Here is a 15,114-nt window from a genome sequence, read left to right on the forward strand (position 1 = left end):
ATGGAATTATTAGGCTGGCTTTGAGCTCATAGATAAGCAACCAGACATAATTAGTGGTGTCCATTTCAGGATAAGCATTTATTGCCTGCTGTTTCAGTGAAAACACTATTTATGTGCTTACTGGCATCACCCCTACAATTTTTATTTCATTCAGTATGATATAAGTTAGTCAGAAAGATGACCAATGAAACCAGCAGATCAAGCCTTCTTTGAGTCATTTTTTAATCATAGAATCCAGGCACAAACAAACATAGTATCAGAAAGATAAATTAAGGCTCATTTTCAATTATTTCAGTTCTAAGATACAGTAAAAAAAAAAACTGGTGAGTCTGTTCTTTGTGTATTCTTACATAATACAAGAGCACTGTGTCATTTGCTGAAATTAAAAGGTAGTAAATTTATTGCCAGTAAAAGGAAACACTGTTTAATGTAGCCTGTCTTCTACCTGTGGCATTTACTGGTACAAAAGGTCATGGTGAAAATACTCTGGTTGCCTTCTGAAAAAGAACAGGGTGATTTTATGATCACTAATCATATCTGTAGCTCTGGATACTTTATAGAATGGCATAGATAATTAAACTTTATGCCACAGGGAATAAAATGATTACCTATGAGAGTAAGATGGGATGGAGTGATATAGTCTGAAGTGTTTTCACCTTTCTTTGAAACATTTGAATTGGTTGAATATGGATTGTAGGATAACAGATTAGATGAAGCTTCAAACAATGCTGGAAGAAAATATAAAATGACATGCAATCAAAATTTTCTCAGTACCAAGGGAAGTACTTCTATCTTTTGCAATCTGTCACACCTGCTATTTAAAGACTGAACCAGGTCAATACTTTTTCTTTGATGTGGTGGATCAGGTTCACAGTGATATCACATCATTTCCAAACATGGTAAAAGTGATCTTTCAAAAGAACCAGCTATATATAGAAATTACTGATGTCTAAAATGAAAAAGAAATCCTACATCCTATGTGTCAGTCAAGTGTTACATGAATGTCTACCTTTAAGTCTGGACTGTCAGGTCATGGGCTACAATAAACCTAAAACTATTTATTGAGCAACTTCTATGTGCAAGGCACTGTATTAGATAATGGAAAGAATGAGGTACAATCTCTGCCATCAATGGATTTGTAATCTGCCTGGGGGAGATTAGCCACAACACACATTCATAACAAAATGAAAAGATGCAAAATTTAAATAACAAGTCAAGAAAAAAATAGAAGTGATAATATATGTTCAAACTGAAAAGAATTTAGAGACCATATGAGTTTGAAGTGTTATAGTTGAAAGAACACTAAACTGATTTGGAGTCTAATTTGGCCTTGGGTTCTTACTAGGTATGTGCGACATTGGATAAGTCACATTTTTTCGAACTGTTTCCTCATCTGTAAAATGAAGGCTTTGGACAATGTGATATCATTTAGACCCTAAGCTCTAAATCTGGATTACTCTGGTTCAACATCCCCCTTTTATAGATTATATTATAAGAATTATATAGATTATATTATAAGAATTCTGAGAATCATAAAGGTCGAGTAATGTGCTTAAGGTCACACTGATATTCATGCTAGGCCTAGGACTATGTACACTTATTTTTTCCATATAATACCCCTAATTTGAAAATAACAACTCTTAACTACAACCATAACAACAACAAAATAATAGAATGCATGTAGTGCTCTTCATAGTGTTTTACAAATATTATTTCAGGGAAAAATAAAACAATGCAATGATGTAATTTTATCATCACAAAAACCCATAGAGGTGGGTGCTATTATTACTCTCCTTTTACATGTGTAGAAATTGATGCATAGAAAGGTTAAATGAGTTGCCCAGTGTCATACAAGTATTAAAAGTCTGAAGTAAGATTTTAACTCAGGTCTTCTGGTACTGGCTGTCTAACCACTATGCCTTCAAAATATACAATTTATATATGACATCAGAAGAGAAATGATTACTCTAGGTTGAATAATAAAGGGAATTTCCATGGATAAGAGTGTGAAGTATTAATGGTCTTTTAACATATACTTTTAATTTAAAAACTCCATATAATAGTATTTTATTTCTCCAAATTATATGCAAAGATTTGGGGTTCTGATTTTTTTATCAGTCTCTCCTCTCCCCTTTCCTCTCTCCTCTCCCCAAGAGAGCAAGCAATATGATATAGGTTATACATGTATAAACATATTAAACATATTTCCACATATGTTGTGAAAGAAGAATCAGGGGAAAACCACAAGAAAGGGAAAAAAAAGTGAAAACAATGATTCGATCTGCATTCAAACTCCATAGTTCTTTCTCTGGATGTGGATACCATTTTCCATCATAAGTCTTTCAGAATTGTCTTAGATCCTTATATTGCTGAGAACAGTTAGTCTATCCAAAGTTAGTCATTGCACAATGTTTCTGTTACTGTGTACAATGTTCTCCTGATTCTGCTCATTTCACTCACCATAAGTTCATGCAAGTCTTTCCAGGCTTTTCTGAAATTTGTAGCTCATCGTTTTTTTTAGTTTACAACACTCAGTTCCACAAGTTTTTAGGTTCCAAATTTTCTCTCCCCCTTTCCTCTCCTTCCCCCTCCCCCCCCAAGATGGCATGTACTTCAATATAGGTTCTACATATACCTTCACATTAAATTTGTTTACATAATAGTCAGTTGGTAAGAAAGAATTATAACCAAAGGAATGAATCATGAGAAAGAAGAAACAAAACCAAAAAAGAAGGAAAAAAGAGAGCACATGGTTTCCCTCATCTGCATTCTGACTCCGTAATTTTTCTCTGGATGTGGATAGCTTTTTCTATCATGAGGCTTTTGGAGCTATCTTTGAACCTTGCATTGATGAGAAGAGCCAAGTCTATCAAAGTTAGTCCTCACAGATACTCTGTTTTAGCAATCATACATAATGTTCTCCTTGTTCTGCTCCCCTCACTCAACATCGTATCATGTAAGTCTTTCCAGGTTATTATGAAGTCTGTCAGCTCCTCATTTCTTATAGCACATAGTATTCCATTACATTCATAGACCACAACTTGTTTAGCCATTCTCCAATCAATAAGGGATCACCTCAGTTTCCAATTCTTTGCCAGCACAAAAAGAGCTCTTATAAATATTTTTGTACCTGTGGGGCCTTTTCTATTTTCATGATCTCTTTGGGATACAGACATATTAATAGTATTGCTGTTTAATATATTTTTGTTAAGCAATTTTTAAAACATAAAGGTGACAGGAAGGCATTCCAATTAGTGAGCAACATGTGAGCAAAATCATAGTGTCTGTGGTGTAGTAGAAAGAATGTTAGGCTGGAGTGCTAGATTCAAATATTTTTTCTCCCAACTAAAGAGCTATATGACATTGGATGAAACATAAACTTTCTGAACAGAGCTTTGGGGACAAACATATAGAAAGAAATCTGTTTCTTCTCATGATTTCTAGGCTGTCACACACTAAGATTATCTAGCCATCATACCCTTCTCCCCAGACCTACCTTCTACAAGGGGTGGTTTGTCCTTTGATATGCCATCAAACATAAAGATTTAGGCTATGTTCATGAGGATGGAAAAGAGTTATCATTAGCAAAGGCAACAGATGCTGTGGGATGCAGAAACACCCACTCCCAACACACTAGTAAACGTAGTTCTAGTCCTCTCTGACTTCTCTTTCCCCTCTTTCATATGTAATTCCCCTCCAAAGTTGATTGTCCTTTGTCCTAGATCTTTTCCTTTCACACACATTTGATCTTCTGGTGCAAACTGAAACCTAATTTTCCCTGAAGACACTCACATTTCTTCATACTCTTTGCCTGTCTGATTGCACCTTTATTCAGAAACCTAATACAGTAGTACAGGAGGAAGAGTCTGCCTACTCTTCGTTCCCCATCGCCACATTCATTCTAACACCCTTTCTGACACAGTGACTCGAAAACAACTCCACTTTCTTTAAAGTTCAATGCATCATACCCATATCCTTTTCTCTGTCATCCATAATCCTATGGGTCATATTCCATCCCCTCCAGGATCTTCAATATCTCATTTTTAGTCTTTTTTCCAAGCTATCCCCATGCCAACTATTTCCTGCTCTTTCAATCACAATTTCCATTATGTTTATCTGTCTACAATCTATCTCCACCAAGCATAGAATCAAGCCTTTTGTGATTTCCCTCTTTACTTTCCAAATCAATGGAATATTCCCACTAGTTCCAGGATGTCTAATCATTGACTTTTCTCTGGATCTTTCAGTTTCCTTAGTTATAAACATGAAAATGTAGGGCTAGACTATTTCTAAAATGCTTTTGTCCCTGACATTCTACAGTTTTATTGGACACCACAGGGATATTTACAAGAATATGAGTTCATAAATTTGTCTGGAGTTTAGAGTTTATGTAAAGAATAATATGTTTGGAAAATTATAATCCCAATTATCCATCTTCTTTAATATTATAATAAGGAATTTGAATTTTATTTGGTAGTTGATGGGAGACCTCTTAAAAATGTTTGAGCAGATGATTGGCACAGGAAATAGTCATTTGGGAAGGTTAATTGAATGGTAGCTTTCAGATTTCCTAGAATTCTAGATTTATACTACCTCATCATCCTGTAATTCATCAACCACTGGTAAGCAGATTTCCAAGCCTATTCTTCTGAATTTTTTTTCTTTTTTTAACCTTCTGAAAGGGAATGCTTTATTATGAAATATGGTATAGCAGTGAACAAAAGACAATCACAGTTCAATGGGTCCTCCACACATCATATCTGAGTAATATTTAAAAAAAAAACTTACTTATAAAAGCCTACTGGAACCTGAATGTCACTTTAGTTCTCACAGTGTTATTATTTCAAGGGGTCAGGAAAGTTCTGAACAACTTTCATGAAGGCAGCATAGTTCATTCAGAGATAGAGTCCCTCTGGGATGCCTTCTTATTTTTTACAAAGTTCATTTTCTTTAGATTTTTTGAAGTCTTATTTGTTATTTTCATGCCACATTCTCTTAGGGCCATGAAAACAGCTTCTGTACAGACTGCCTTAATATCTGCTTCAGACAAATCATCCTTAGTTATGACCAAATTACCTAAAGATACAACATCTGCAAAAATCATTCCAATTGTATGAATCTGAAAGATGTGCATTTTGATATTTTTATCTGGCAGAAGGAACTGAATCTTCCAGGCAATAGATCCTGGGTTGATCAGTGCTTAATCTAAAGATTTTATTCAGCCATAATCACTCTCATATCTCTTTTAAAGTCAAATCCATCCAACTGGTTCAGTGATTCCAATATAATTTACTGAAGTTCTCATTCCTCACCTGAATTTGAATTCTACCTTTTGGTCTTAATGGAATCAATTTCATCAGGAAAGACAATTGACAGGGCATGTTCTTCAGCTGTTCAGGACAATCTCAGACAAGTTTGGGACCCTCTCCTTAGTACTTTTATATAAGCTCAGAACAAACAACTACGAGGAAGATTCTGAGGTGTGGTTTGCTACCGCTTCAGCAAGCAAGGTTTTGCCTGTTGCAGATGGGTCATAGAGAAGGACTACTTCAGGTGGTTTAATACCCATGTATTTATACTCAAGATGAGTGAGGGTGAAGCTGCTGGATTGCTTAATTCCATGAATCTGGTTATCCCATCCAGCAACATTAGTATTTGTCTCTTGTGAAGGCCTTCTCTGCTATTATCACTGTGTCATTCATTAGTAACAGCAATATTGTAATGATAATTAGTTTTGAAAGACTTAGGATCCAAAACAATTCCAAAGGATTCATGATGAAAAATTCCATCCACCTCTAGAGAGAGGCCTGATAACTTTGAATGAAGATTGAAACATACTTTTCTCACTTTCTTTTTATATTTTTAAAGTTATTTTCCCTTTTTACAACACGACTAACATAGAAATATGTTTTTCCATGATTTTGCATATATATTTTGATATATTGATCGGCTTCTCAATTAGTGTGTGGGGGGCAGGATGGAGGAGAATTTGGAACTCAGAATTACTTAACAATAAATGTTAAAAAAAATTTAAAAGAAAGTATAGTGTAACTAATAAAAATAGAGAAGTTGAACAGGTAGCTAGTTATAATGCAAATGTGGGTTTTCTTGTTTATATAAACCACCTATAGTAATCATTCTCTATCACCCATCTGCCATAGGCAAAACCATGTCTGCCAAAGCTGAAATCACATTTAAGTAGTAATTCCTATCAGTCAATGAGAAATTGGAGATGGCATCTCAGTAAGAAATGAAATAAAAATAGACATACTTATAGTGCCTACTATGTATTAGATATTATACTGTTTTTTTATGAATACCTCATTTGACCCTCAAAAAAACCTATGAGGTAGGTGTTATCATTCTACCCTTTTTACAGTTTAGGGAATTGGGGCAAACAGAACATTAAGTGATTTGCCCTGATTCCTGTACTTAGTAAATTTGTGAGGCTGGATTTAAAGTTGTCTTCCTGACCCCAGGCCTAGGTCTCTATCCATCTTGACAGCAGCTGCTTTCAGTAGAGAAGCTAGGCCTGAATATTTAAAGCTGATTTCAATTATGAAGTAATTATATTTGATATTATGTGATATTAAGGGTTTTCTAGGGAAATAAGTAACAGAGAAACTAGAAATTAACCCTGGGGAATATTCGCAATAGTAGCAGGAGGAGTAAAAAGAGGTGCCCGCAGATAGAGAAGAAGCATTAAGAAAAGGAAGAAAAACATCATCAATAACACAATAATAAAAGGGGTAGCAAATGATTTGACATTGTCACATGCTGCACACCAGCTAAGTTGAATAAAGACTTAGAAAAGAGAGTTGGATTTGATAATTGTTAATCTTTGGAGAATGGTTTTACTATAGTGATGAAGGTAAAGGCAAATTGGTTTGATATAAGACATGGCTAAGTTATACAAAATGACACATAATTTTTCTAAGCAATTGTGAGACAAAAGTAACAAAATAAATAGGATTGTACCTGGAAAGGATAACAAAGAGAAGAGGAAGTTCTCTCAAGAAGAGATATTATTTATTATGAAGGAAACAAGGATAAACTTGATTAAAAGTTTTAACTAAATGGATAAGATATACCCCCAATCATTTGGAAAAGAATAAAAGAAACAATCTTCCATGACAAATAGAAACAAACCTTATACATGAGGATTAGAGGACCTAACATTTTATGGAAATTCTAATAGTTATAATGTGGTATAATTGAATAAATATGTTTTTCATAAGTGGAGAGGTCCTTCATTATCATTCTGCCACTTGTGTTCTTCACAGTTTTGAGGAAGTTAGTTTTTACTGTGAACATCAACTTTTCACCTATAAAAGAAATTTTGATTCATATGACCTCTAAGGTCAATTCTAATCCTGTGTCCTATGATCTCCATGATTTTAGTTTTCCATGTGAAGTATTCTATGAACTCTGCTCCTTATTTCTAAGGGTATCCTGACAAATGTAGATAATATTTCTCATCTTCTTAGTTGTATTTGTACATGATAGAGTTCTATGTAAATATTTCATTTGGTTATCCAACAAGTATTCATTAAGTGTTTAGTATGTATCAGGCTTAGGGTTTCTGATCCTTTCAAGTATCAGTTATGTTGAAGGTACTATGGGAGGGAATAGGGATTCAAAGATGAAAAAATAACATAATCTTTTCCTTCAAGGAAGGATGTAAACACATACATCTATGTGTATATTATATTGTATGTAATATGTACATATACATATAATATAAATATATATATGTGGATTGTAATAAGTGTCAAAGAAAGTTCTGCAATAGCAAAGTGCTCTTAGAAATTTAGGAAGAGAAAGACTGACCTTATATAGAGGGAGCATTAAAAAGAGCCTGAGAATGAGAACAATACATATGGTAGAAACAAAAGGAAGAACTGGAAGGGCAAAGAACTGGGTCCCATTCTTAAGAATTATTAGTTTTGTGAGCATGAAATATCCCCTTAACTTCTTTGGGATACAATTTCTTCATCTTTTAATATAAGATTAGGATAATATCCTCTAGAGAGATTTTTTATGATCGAGTGACAAAAAATGACTATATAAAGTTTTGCAAATCTTGCTGGTACACAGAGGCAGGAGACAGAATGTTGACACTAAGTAACACAAAGGACAGTTTGTCTGGAATGCAAAGTGTATGAAGAGGAGTAATAAAAAATACTTCCAGAAATATGGACAAGAGACAGCATTTTAAGGGCTTTAAATACTGGGCTTAAAAACAGCAAAACATAAAACAAAACAATGCATTTTATCCCAGAGGTGATAGCAAGCCACTAGTAATTTTTAAGCCAGGAATGGTATGATCAGTCTTACGCTTTAAATAGATTTTTAGTGATGTAGAGGATGAATTGGGAAAGGTAGTTAATAAAAGTAAGTTGACCATTTAGGAAAGTATTTAGTCAAGATAAAAAGTTGATGTGGGCTTGAATTAGAAAGATGACCATGATAAGGAAGAGGGTGTTATCTATATTTATAATCAATGCAGAAAAGACGATATTTAAAACTGATTGAATAGATTGGAAATGAAGAAAGGAAAGTGAGGAGTCAAAGATGATTCCAAAGTTTTTGGCCCCATAACTGGGATGGAGGTGATGATTTAAACAGAAATAAAAAGGTCACAATAAGGGTAAGTTTAGATGTGAGAATAATTAGTTTTGTTTTAGACATGTTCATTTTCAAATGCCACCAGGATATTCAGATGAGAGTGTTTAGTGGTCATTTGGCTATATATAAATAAAAATCAGGAGGGAAAATGAGCTAGATGTATGTAGATTTTGAAATCATTTTCTTAGAGATAAGCAATGTCTAATGATTCTTTATATAATAGACCTTTAAACTCATGTCCCTTTCATATCTTGTGTCATCAAGCATAAACATTTCTGTCCCCTCAAATGTCATGGTTTCTACTCCTATTATCCACGTCTCTCACCTCTGAATATGTTCTACTCGTTCATTTTAGAATTCAGCATCCATAATTGAACTTAATATTCCAGTTATGCTTGGAGGAGATCAGGTGAGCAGAAGTAACATTTGATGTTTTGAATATTATTCCTCCCATAGATTTTTTTGGAGGGGAATCCACATAACAAGGTTGATTCAAATTGAGCTTGCCATCAAATTATAAGTGCATATTTCTTCCAGAAGGATTGTGCTTTAGTCATGCCTCATTCTTCATATACATATAATTTCTCTTTTTTAATTCTAAGGGTAGAATTTTATAACAATATTAAATTTTATTTTGTAAGATGTGCCTTTGTGTAACTAAAGTTTCACACAATGTCTTATTCATAATAGGCACATATTGATTACTTATTTAATGTAATTCAATTACTTGTCCTCATTTCTTTTTATTTTTAACATCCTATTAATCATATTTTTTTTTCCTCCTATCTTTCCCAATTAAAAAAATCAGTCTCTTTGACAAAGGAAATAAAATAAAATTAAGTTTCCTTTTTCTCTATTCTCTTTTTTATCTAGTATCATATCATTTACACCCAGCAGTGGCACTGTCCATTTTTTAATCCTCTTCCTGTCCCAAATTTAGCTAAGAATATCCCTTTTGGTTGTACTTTTTATTCAGCATAAACCTCAGTCATATCTGAGCTGTACAGCTATTGACATTATTCTTATTTTACTGCATCACACTTCTGTATTTATCTTCCTTTAGTTGACATTGCTGCCACCCTCTTTACCTGTCATTTTTGAAGCTGTAATGTGGTGAGCTCCTTGTGCATCCACATATGTTTTTAAAAGCATTCTGCTCTTTCTTTTCTATCACAATAATTTTTAATCCTTAAATTTTCTTTAATTTTTTACTTAAATTTAAACCCTCTTAGGCTGCCCTCAATAAAATTTTAGGTGAACTGAATCTTTCTTAATCTTTCTTTTTATTCTTAGAAATCTCATCACCTCAAATCTAGAGAACACGCAAGAATTACCTCAGATTTCTTTCTCCAAAAGTGCCCATCTTTCTTTTTATCTCTTTTTTTAAAGGGCAGAAGTCAAGGAAATTGGGCTTCAGTGATTTTGTCCAAAGTCACAATCTAGGATGTGTGTCAAGTGTTTGAGGCTGGATTACACTCAGGTCCTCCTGACTCCAGGGCCAGTGCTCTACTCACTGAGCCATGTAGCTGCCCCTATGCCCATCTTTCTTGATGAAAATTTTATAAAATATCTAAGTAGTTAAAAGATGAAAGTTTCCTTATTTAAAAGATATAGCAACATGTTGCTATTAATCTTTAGGAAAAAATCTTTCAAAAGAAATGTCACAATATAAGAGGTACTGACATTTGACTTTTTCATGAGATTCTCAAAACATTAATTGAAAGTTACTCATGTCAATCATGTTTCATAAGAGATTCTCTGTTCTTTACTTATACTTGAGTCTTAGGCAGTGCAACAACATGGCTCCAATTAAAACTTTCAAATTCACATTGGAATTTAGTAATCACTGGGATCTTCTGAGTCAGACATAATGTCTTCTATCACTATGACTATCTCTATCAAATATCTGTCTCTATATGCATATGTAAATATATATATATTTATATGTATGTATATATATATATATAAATATGGATATATATAAATACATATAAATACACACATACATGTGTTTATTGATAGCCTAAATCCCTTTGCTTTTGTAAACTAAGAACATTCCATTTGAAATTTTCACTAAAAGGAAGGTTTCTATGGTTTTCTTTCCATTTTTACACTAATATGAATTTGCCTTAAAAATATATGCGAGATGAAGCTAGGCACAGTAGAATCCTAGCCTTAGAAGTCAATAACAATTGGTTCAAAGCCTGTCCTTTTCATTTACCATTTGTTATTCTTTATAAGACACTTAGCTTCAATAAGCCTTAAGCATCTCTCTAAGATTAATAATAGACAGATACTTATCTCCATTGCTGAAGCTACTTTCTCCACTGTAAATTGACATCTTATGTAATATTATGTTGTTTAGGGATTTTTCAAATTAAAGAAGCTTTTTACAAAGTATGCCAGTAAAAATCATCTTGCAAGAATTAAATTGCTACATAAGAAACAATTATTCCATCTGCTTTTTGAAAGCATTATATACAAGTTGTCTCAGATAATTTAAGCTTAACTCTGAATACGCCATTTTCTCCTAAAGTTTTCTCTCCACATTCCTGGACACAAGATTTCTCTAAAACTTATTTCAAAAGTTCCCTCAATCAGGAAGTCTCCCATGATCCATTATTATTTGTCTATTGAATCTAGTCAGTAGGTTAAAAAATTATTTGCCACAACTTTTAATTCCCTTCAGAATTATATACTCAGTTTGCACGATGTTCGGTCTAGCAAATTCTCTTTGTGGAGGTTCATATTTCGGTCTGATAAATACGAACATACTGTGATTTACACATTTGATGTCTCATACTGAGCATGAGGATAATAACTATCACCTTCATTGATCAACAGAAGCAGAGAACTATTTTTGAAAGGGCATTAATATCTTTATCAAGAATTCATGACTTGCCTGATTTTTTTTGGAAAAAAATCTTCAAATGCCTGATACACTGGAGAAGAAAAAAGTATATAGTTTTAGTATCTTTGCCAAGAAAATACCATGTACAAATTTCATGATGTCACATACAGTCTGACACAATTGCATGTCTGAACAATAACACAATAGTACCTGGAATATAGGAGGTACTTTATAATTCTTTTTTATATTGATTCCTTATTTTATCTATTCCATTGACTTACTTGTCTGTTTTTTAATTAATGCAAAATTTGTTACATCAAAAACTTCATAGGGTCATAGGTTCAAAGACTATGAACTTAAGAAACATGGTCACCAACTGGTATGCAGCAAAGATGAGATTTGATTTCACCTTAATCGCAAATCAAGTGCCTTATGGTAATATATGTGTGTGTATAACCACACACACACACACACACACACACACACACACACATATATATATATACGTATATATGTATGTATATACACACATATATATACACATACATACCTGCACATATATACACATATATATACACATACATGCATATATACATGCATACATATGTATATAAATAAATTTTATTTATATACACATCATATGTAATACAACATACATGATATATAATGGATGTACATGTTATGTAATATATACTCAAACTATATTAATGATAATTCTATGATGTTCAAGTTCAACAACTACAAATAAGGCTAGCCCCAATGTTCCAACTTGTTTGTGGTAAACATAAATTGTTCCCAGTCATCATGATTTTTCTAAATGATCACGCTATACATTTAATAATAGCTTCTATGATTTTTCAAGGAATCATCATTCATTTTCATAATTTGCAGTTTTAGAAATTATCCTGCTTCATTTTTTAGTTTAATAGCATTGGTGCACATGTTTCTCATATTTTTCAGTTACCCATGATTCCCTAGAAGCTCTCCATTTGCAAAGTGTCCCCAAAATGTGATTTCTCTATGTCCAGGAATTTCAAGAGGCCTAAATTTTTCAACACTTTCTTACCTAATTGGAATTATGATTACCTTATAGATGCATGTTTTACCCATTCTAGTTTGAATAGCATGCTCTTTGATGGAAAAGACAGAAAACAAAAACATGTTTTGAATAACTGTGCTTTCTTTCTGTCTGTCTTTTATTAATATTGCATGCAGAATCTTCCGAAAGCTCTGATACCATTATTTGCTTGTTCGTCTCCTTGCTTCAAACCTGGCTTCAAATTTCTGTGGGGTGTGTGTGTGTGTGTGTGTGTGTGTATGTGTTTACTGTTCTTGACAACCTTCAACTCATTTTGTTTTACCTTTCCTGAAACTCATGTTATACACTCATGTCATGTTCATGTTTGTCTTCTATTATGTGACCCCTTTCCAAATTCCTTTTTATTCTGAATTCATTGAAGAATACCACACTCAGCCACAGTGATTTCTTCAAATAAATCTCATTTCTCTTTCCTCAGGTAATTTTTTTTGTATTATTGTATTTTAGTTTTAGAGATTTTAACACCTCTTGAGTTATGATCCCTTTTGTCATTTCTTTCCACGGAATATTTTTCTTAATCTGAAATTTTTGAAATAGAGTTTCCAAAAATCAAGAGGATATGTCTGAATTGGTCTAAATTACAAAGTTCAGGTTTGAATTACCATATTCTCACATGGCACTTGACACTTAAACATAGTCAACTATTTATTCCTCATTGTTTAGAATTAATTCCAAAACATCAGTTTCAATCATTCATTTTGCTACATGTATAGAAGGAATCCATTGATCATTCATAAATCATTAAAGCTGTAAGGGAGCTGAAAGATCTCTTAGTTTAATGACCCAGTTGTGGGGATAACAAACTGAGGTACAGAAAAGTCATGTAACTTTACCAATACCATTTATTTCCTTTGTGGCATAAAGGAGACTGAATTGATTTCTTCTGACTCCCAAACCATTCATCTTTCAATAAAACCACAGCCTGTTTATTATCTCATCCTACTTCCCTATTACCATTAAGAAAAATCAATAATTTATTGGAAGTTTTTTTTAAAGCTTCTAGAAGATATTTAGATGGTTGAATTCTTCTTCTTGAAAAGAGATTTTTTAATCCTGCTAGCCTTTCTCCAATTCTAACCCTACAGTTTCTTCTATTCCCCTTCTATACTTCTCCAAGATCAGCAACAACTCAACAAACACATTTGTCAGATTTTTCAGTCCCCTTGTGCCATTCAACTGAGGCTTAAATATATCAAAGGCAGCTAGATGCTTTCAACTACCTATTCACTATATTTTTCTACCTTTTCCAGGACAAAGCTTAGTCTCCTTGGAAGAGTAAATAGAATAAAATAAGAGTTAAACATTCTGCCTTCTAATCACCATCCATTATCATCTCATCAAAGATAAGAAATAGTTCCATTATTTCTTTGATCACTTAGTTTCTCCAATATAGCAAAAGACAAAGCAATAAATGAAAATTACGGTGCCCTTAGTTTTTTTCATGAATTTAACTCATTTTGAGCTTTAGAACAGGTTTCATTATTCTAAGATTAGTGTACCATGCATTTTAAAATTTCATCATCCATCATTTCCCTTTGAATTCATATTCCATACCTTACTTTTAAAAAATTGATGTAACACAGTGTCAAATATGTCACATAGTATCTTAGATGAAACAGTGTATGGGAAGAGGTATATTCTTACAGATAAGCCATTAATCACCTTGTCCTAGACTGTTTCTGTTTCCTATTAATCTCTAGTTTAATTCACTTGTCAATCATTTGTTCCATTACTATCTGTAAAGGCAATCAGTAAATGGGAAGACCTTTCCCGCCCATTTGAATAGGCTTCAGCAGGGGCTCTCAGGGTCCTAGGGGAAGTGGCTAAGACCGGAGCCAATGGTAGGTGCCTGAGTTCTGGTTGCTCAGATGATGTTCTAGTCAATGGGATGATGTCTGGCTACTATATAAAAGGAGAGAACACAGCTTGCAGATTGTGACATAGTGGAGGCAGGAGAAGGAGAAGTGGTGGTGGTAGCTGCAGTGTAAGTTGCAGTGGCAGCAGGCACTACTGAAAGCAGGGCTGACCCTCCTGCAAACTGGAGAGTGCTGAGCAAGGGCTTGAGGCCAGTGGGTAATCTTCTTACTGGAGGACCCTAGCCTTGGGGGGAAGCACCAATATGACTTGGATTACTGCCATAACATTTTTCTGTAACCTCCTGGTCACTATTGCGAGATGGACATATTGGTTTTGGAAGATTCTTGCCAGGATATCAAATTGAGGACACTGGTCCATCGATCCGCTATTTTGGATCTTGAATAAATGCTTTAACTCCTCTGCCTTCTACTTAGAGAATCCTTATATCCTGTGATTCTGGACCATTCAGGCATATTCTTTGAAATCATGAATTCTGTCTTAATGGTATACTATCCTAGTTCTAATTGTTCCTTCTAGATTAAAATGTTTCAATAACACAAATATCTTTGAATTATGAGAAATAGTTTAGTCAGATCAGTGAAAATGCATAATAATATTTCTATAAATTGAAGGGGATATAAATTACCTAAATATCTCTTAATATTAACCATTATCTTTA

At 33.5% G+C, this 15,114-nt stretch overlaps 1 pseudogene; it reads right to left on the reverse strand.

The window, feature by feature from the left end:
• Positions 1–4,895: 4,895 nt before the first annotated feature.
• Positions 4,896–14,813, reverse strand: LOC118847244 (annotated as a pseudogene).
• Positions 14,814–15,114: the final 301 nt, after the last annotated feature.

Source organism: Trichosurus vulpecula, chromosome 4, assembly GCF_011100635.1.
Source record: "Trichosurus vulpecula isolate mTriVul1 chromosome 4, mTriVul1.pri, whole genome shotgun sequence".
NCBI classification, from domain to species: Eukaryota; Metazoa; Chordata; class Mammalia; order Diprotodontia; family Phalangeridae; genus Trichosurus; species Trichosurus vulpecula.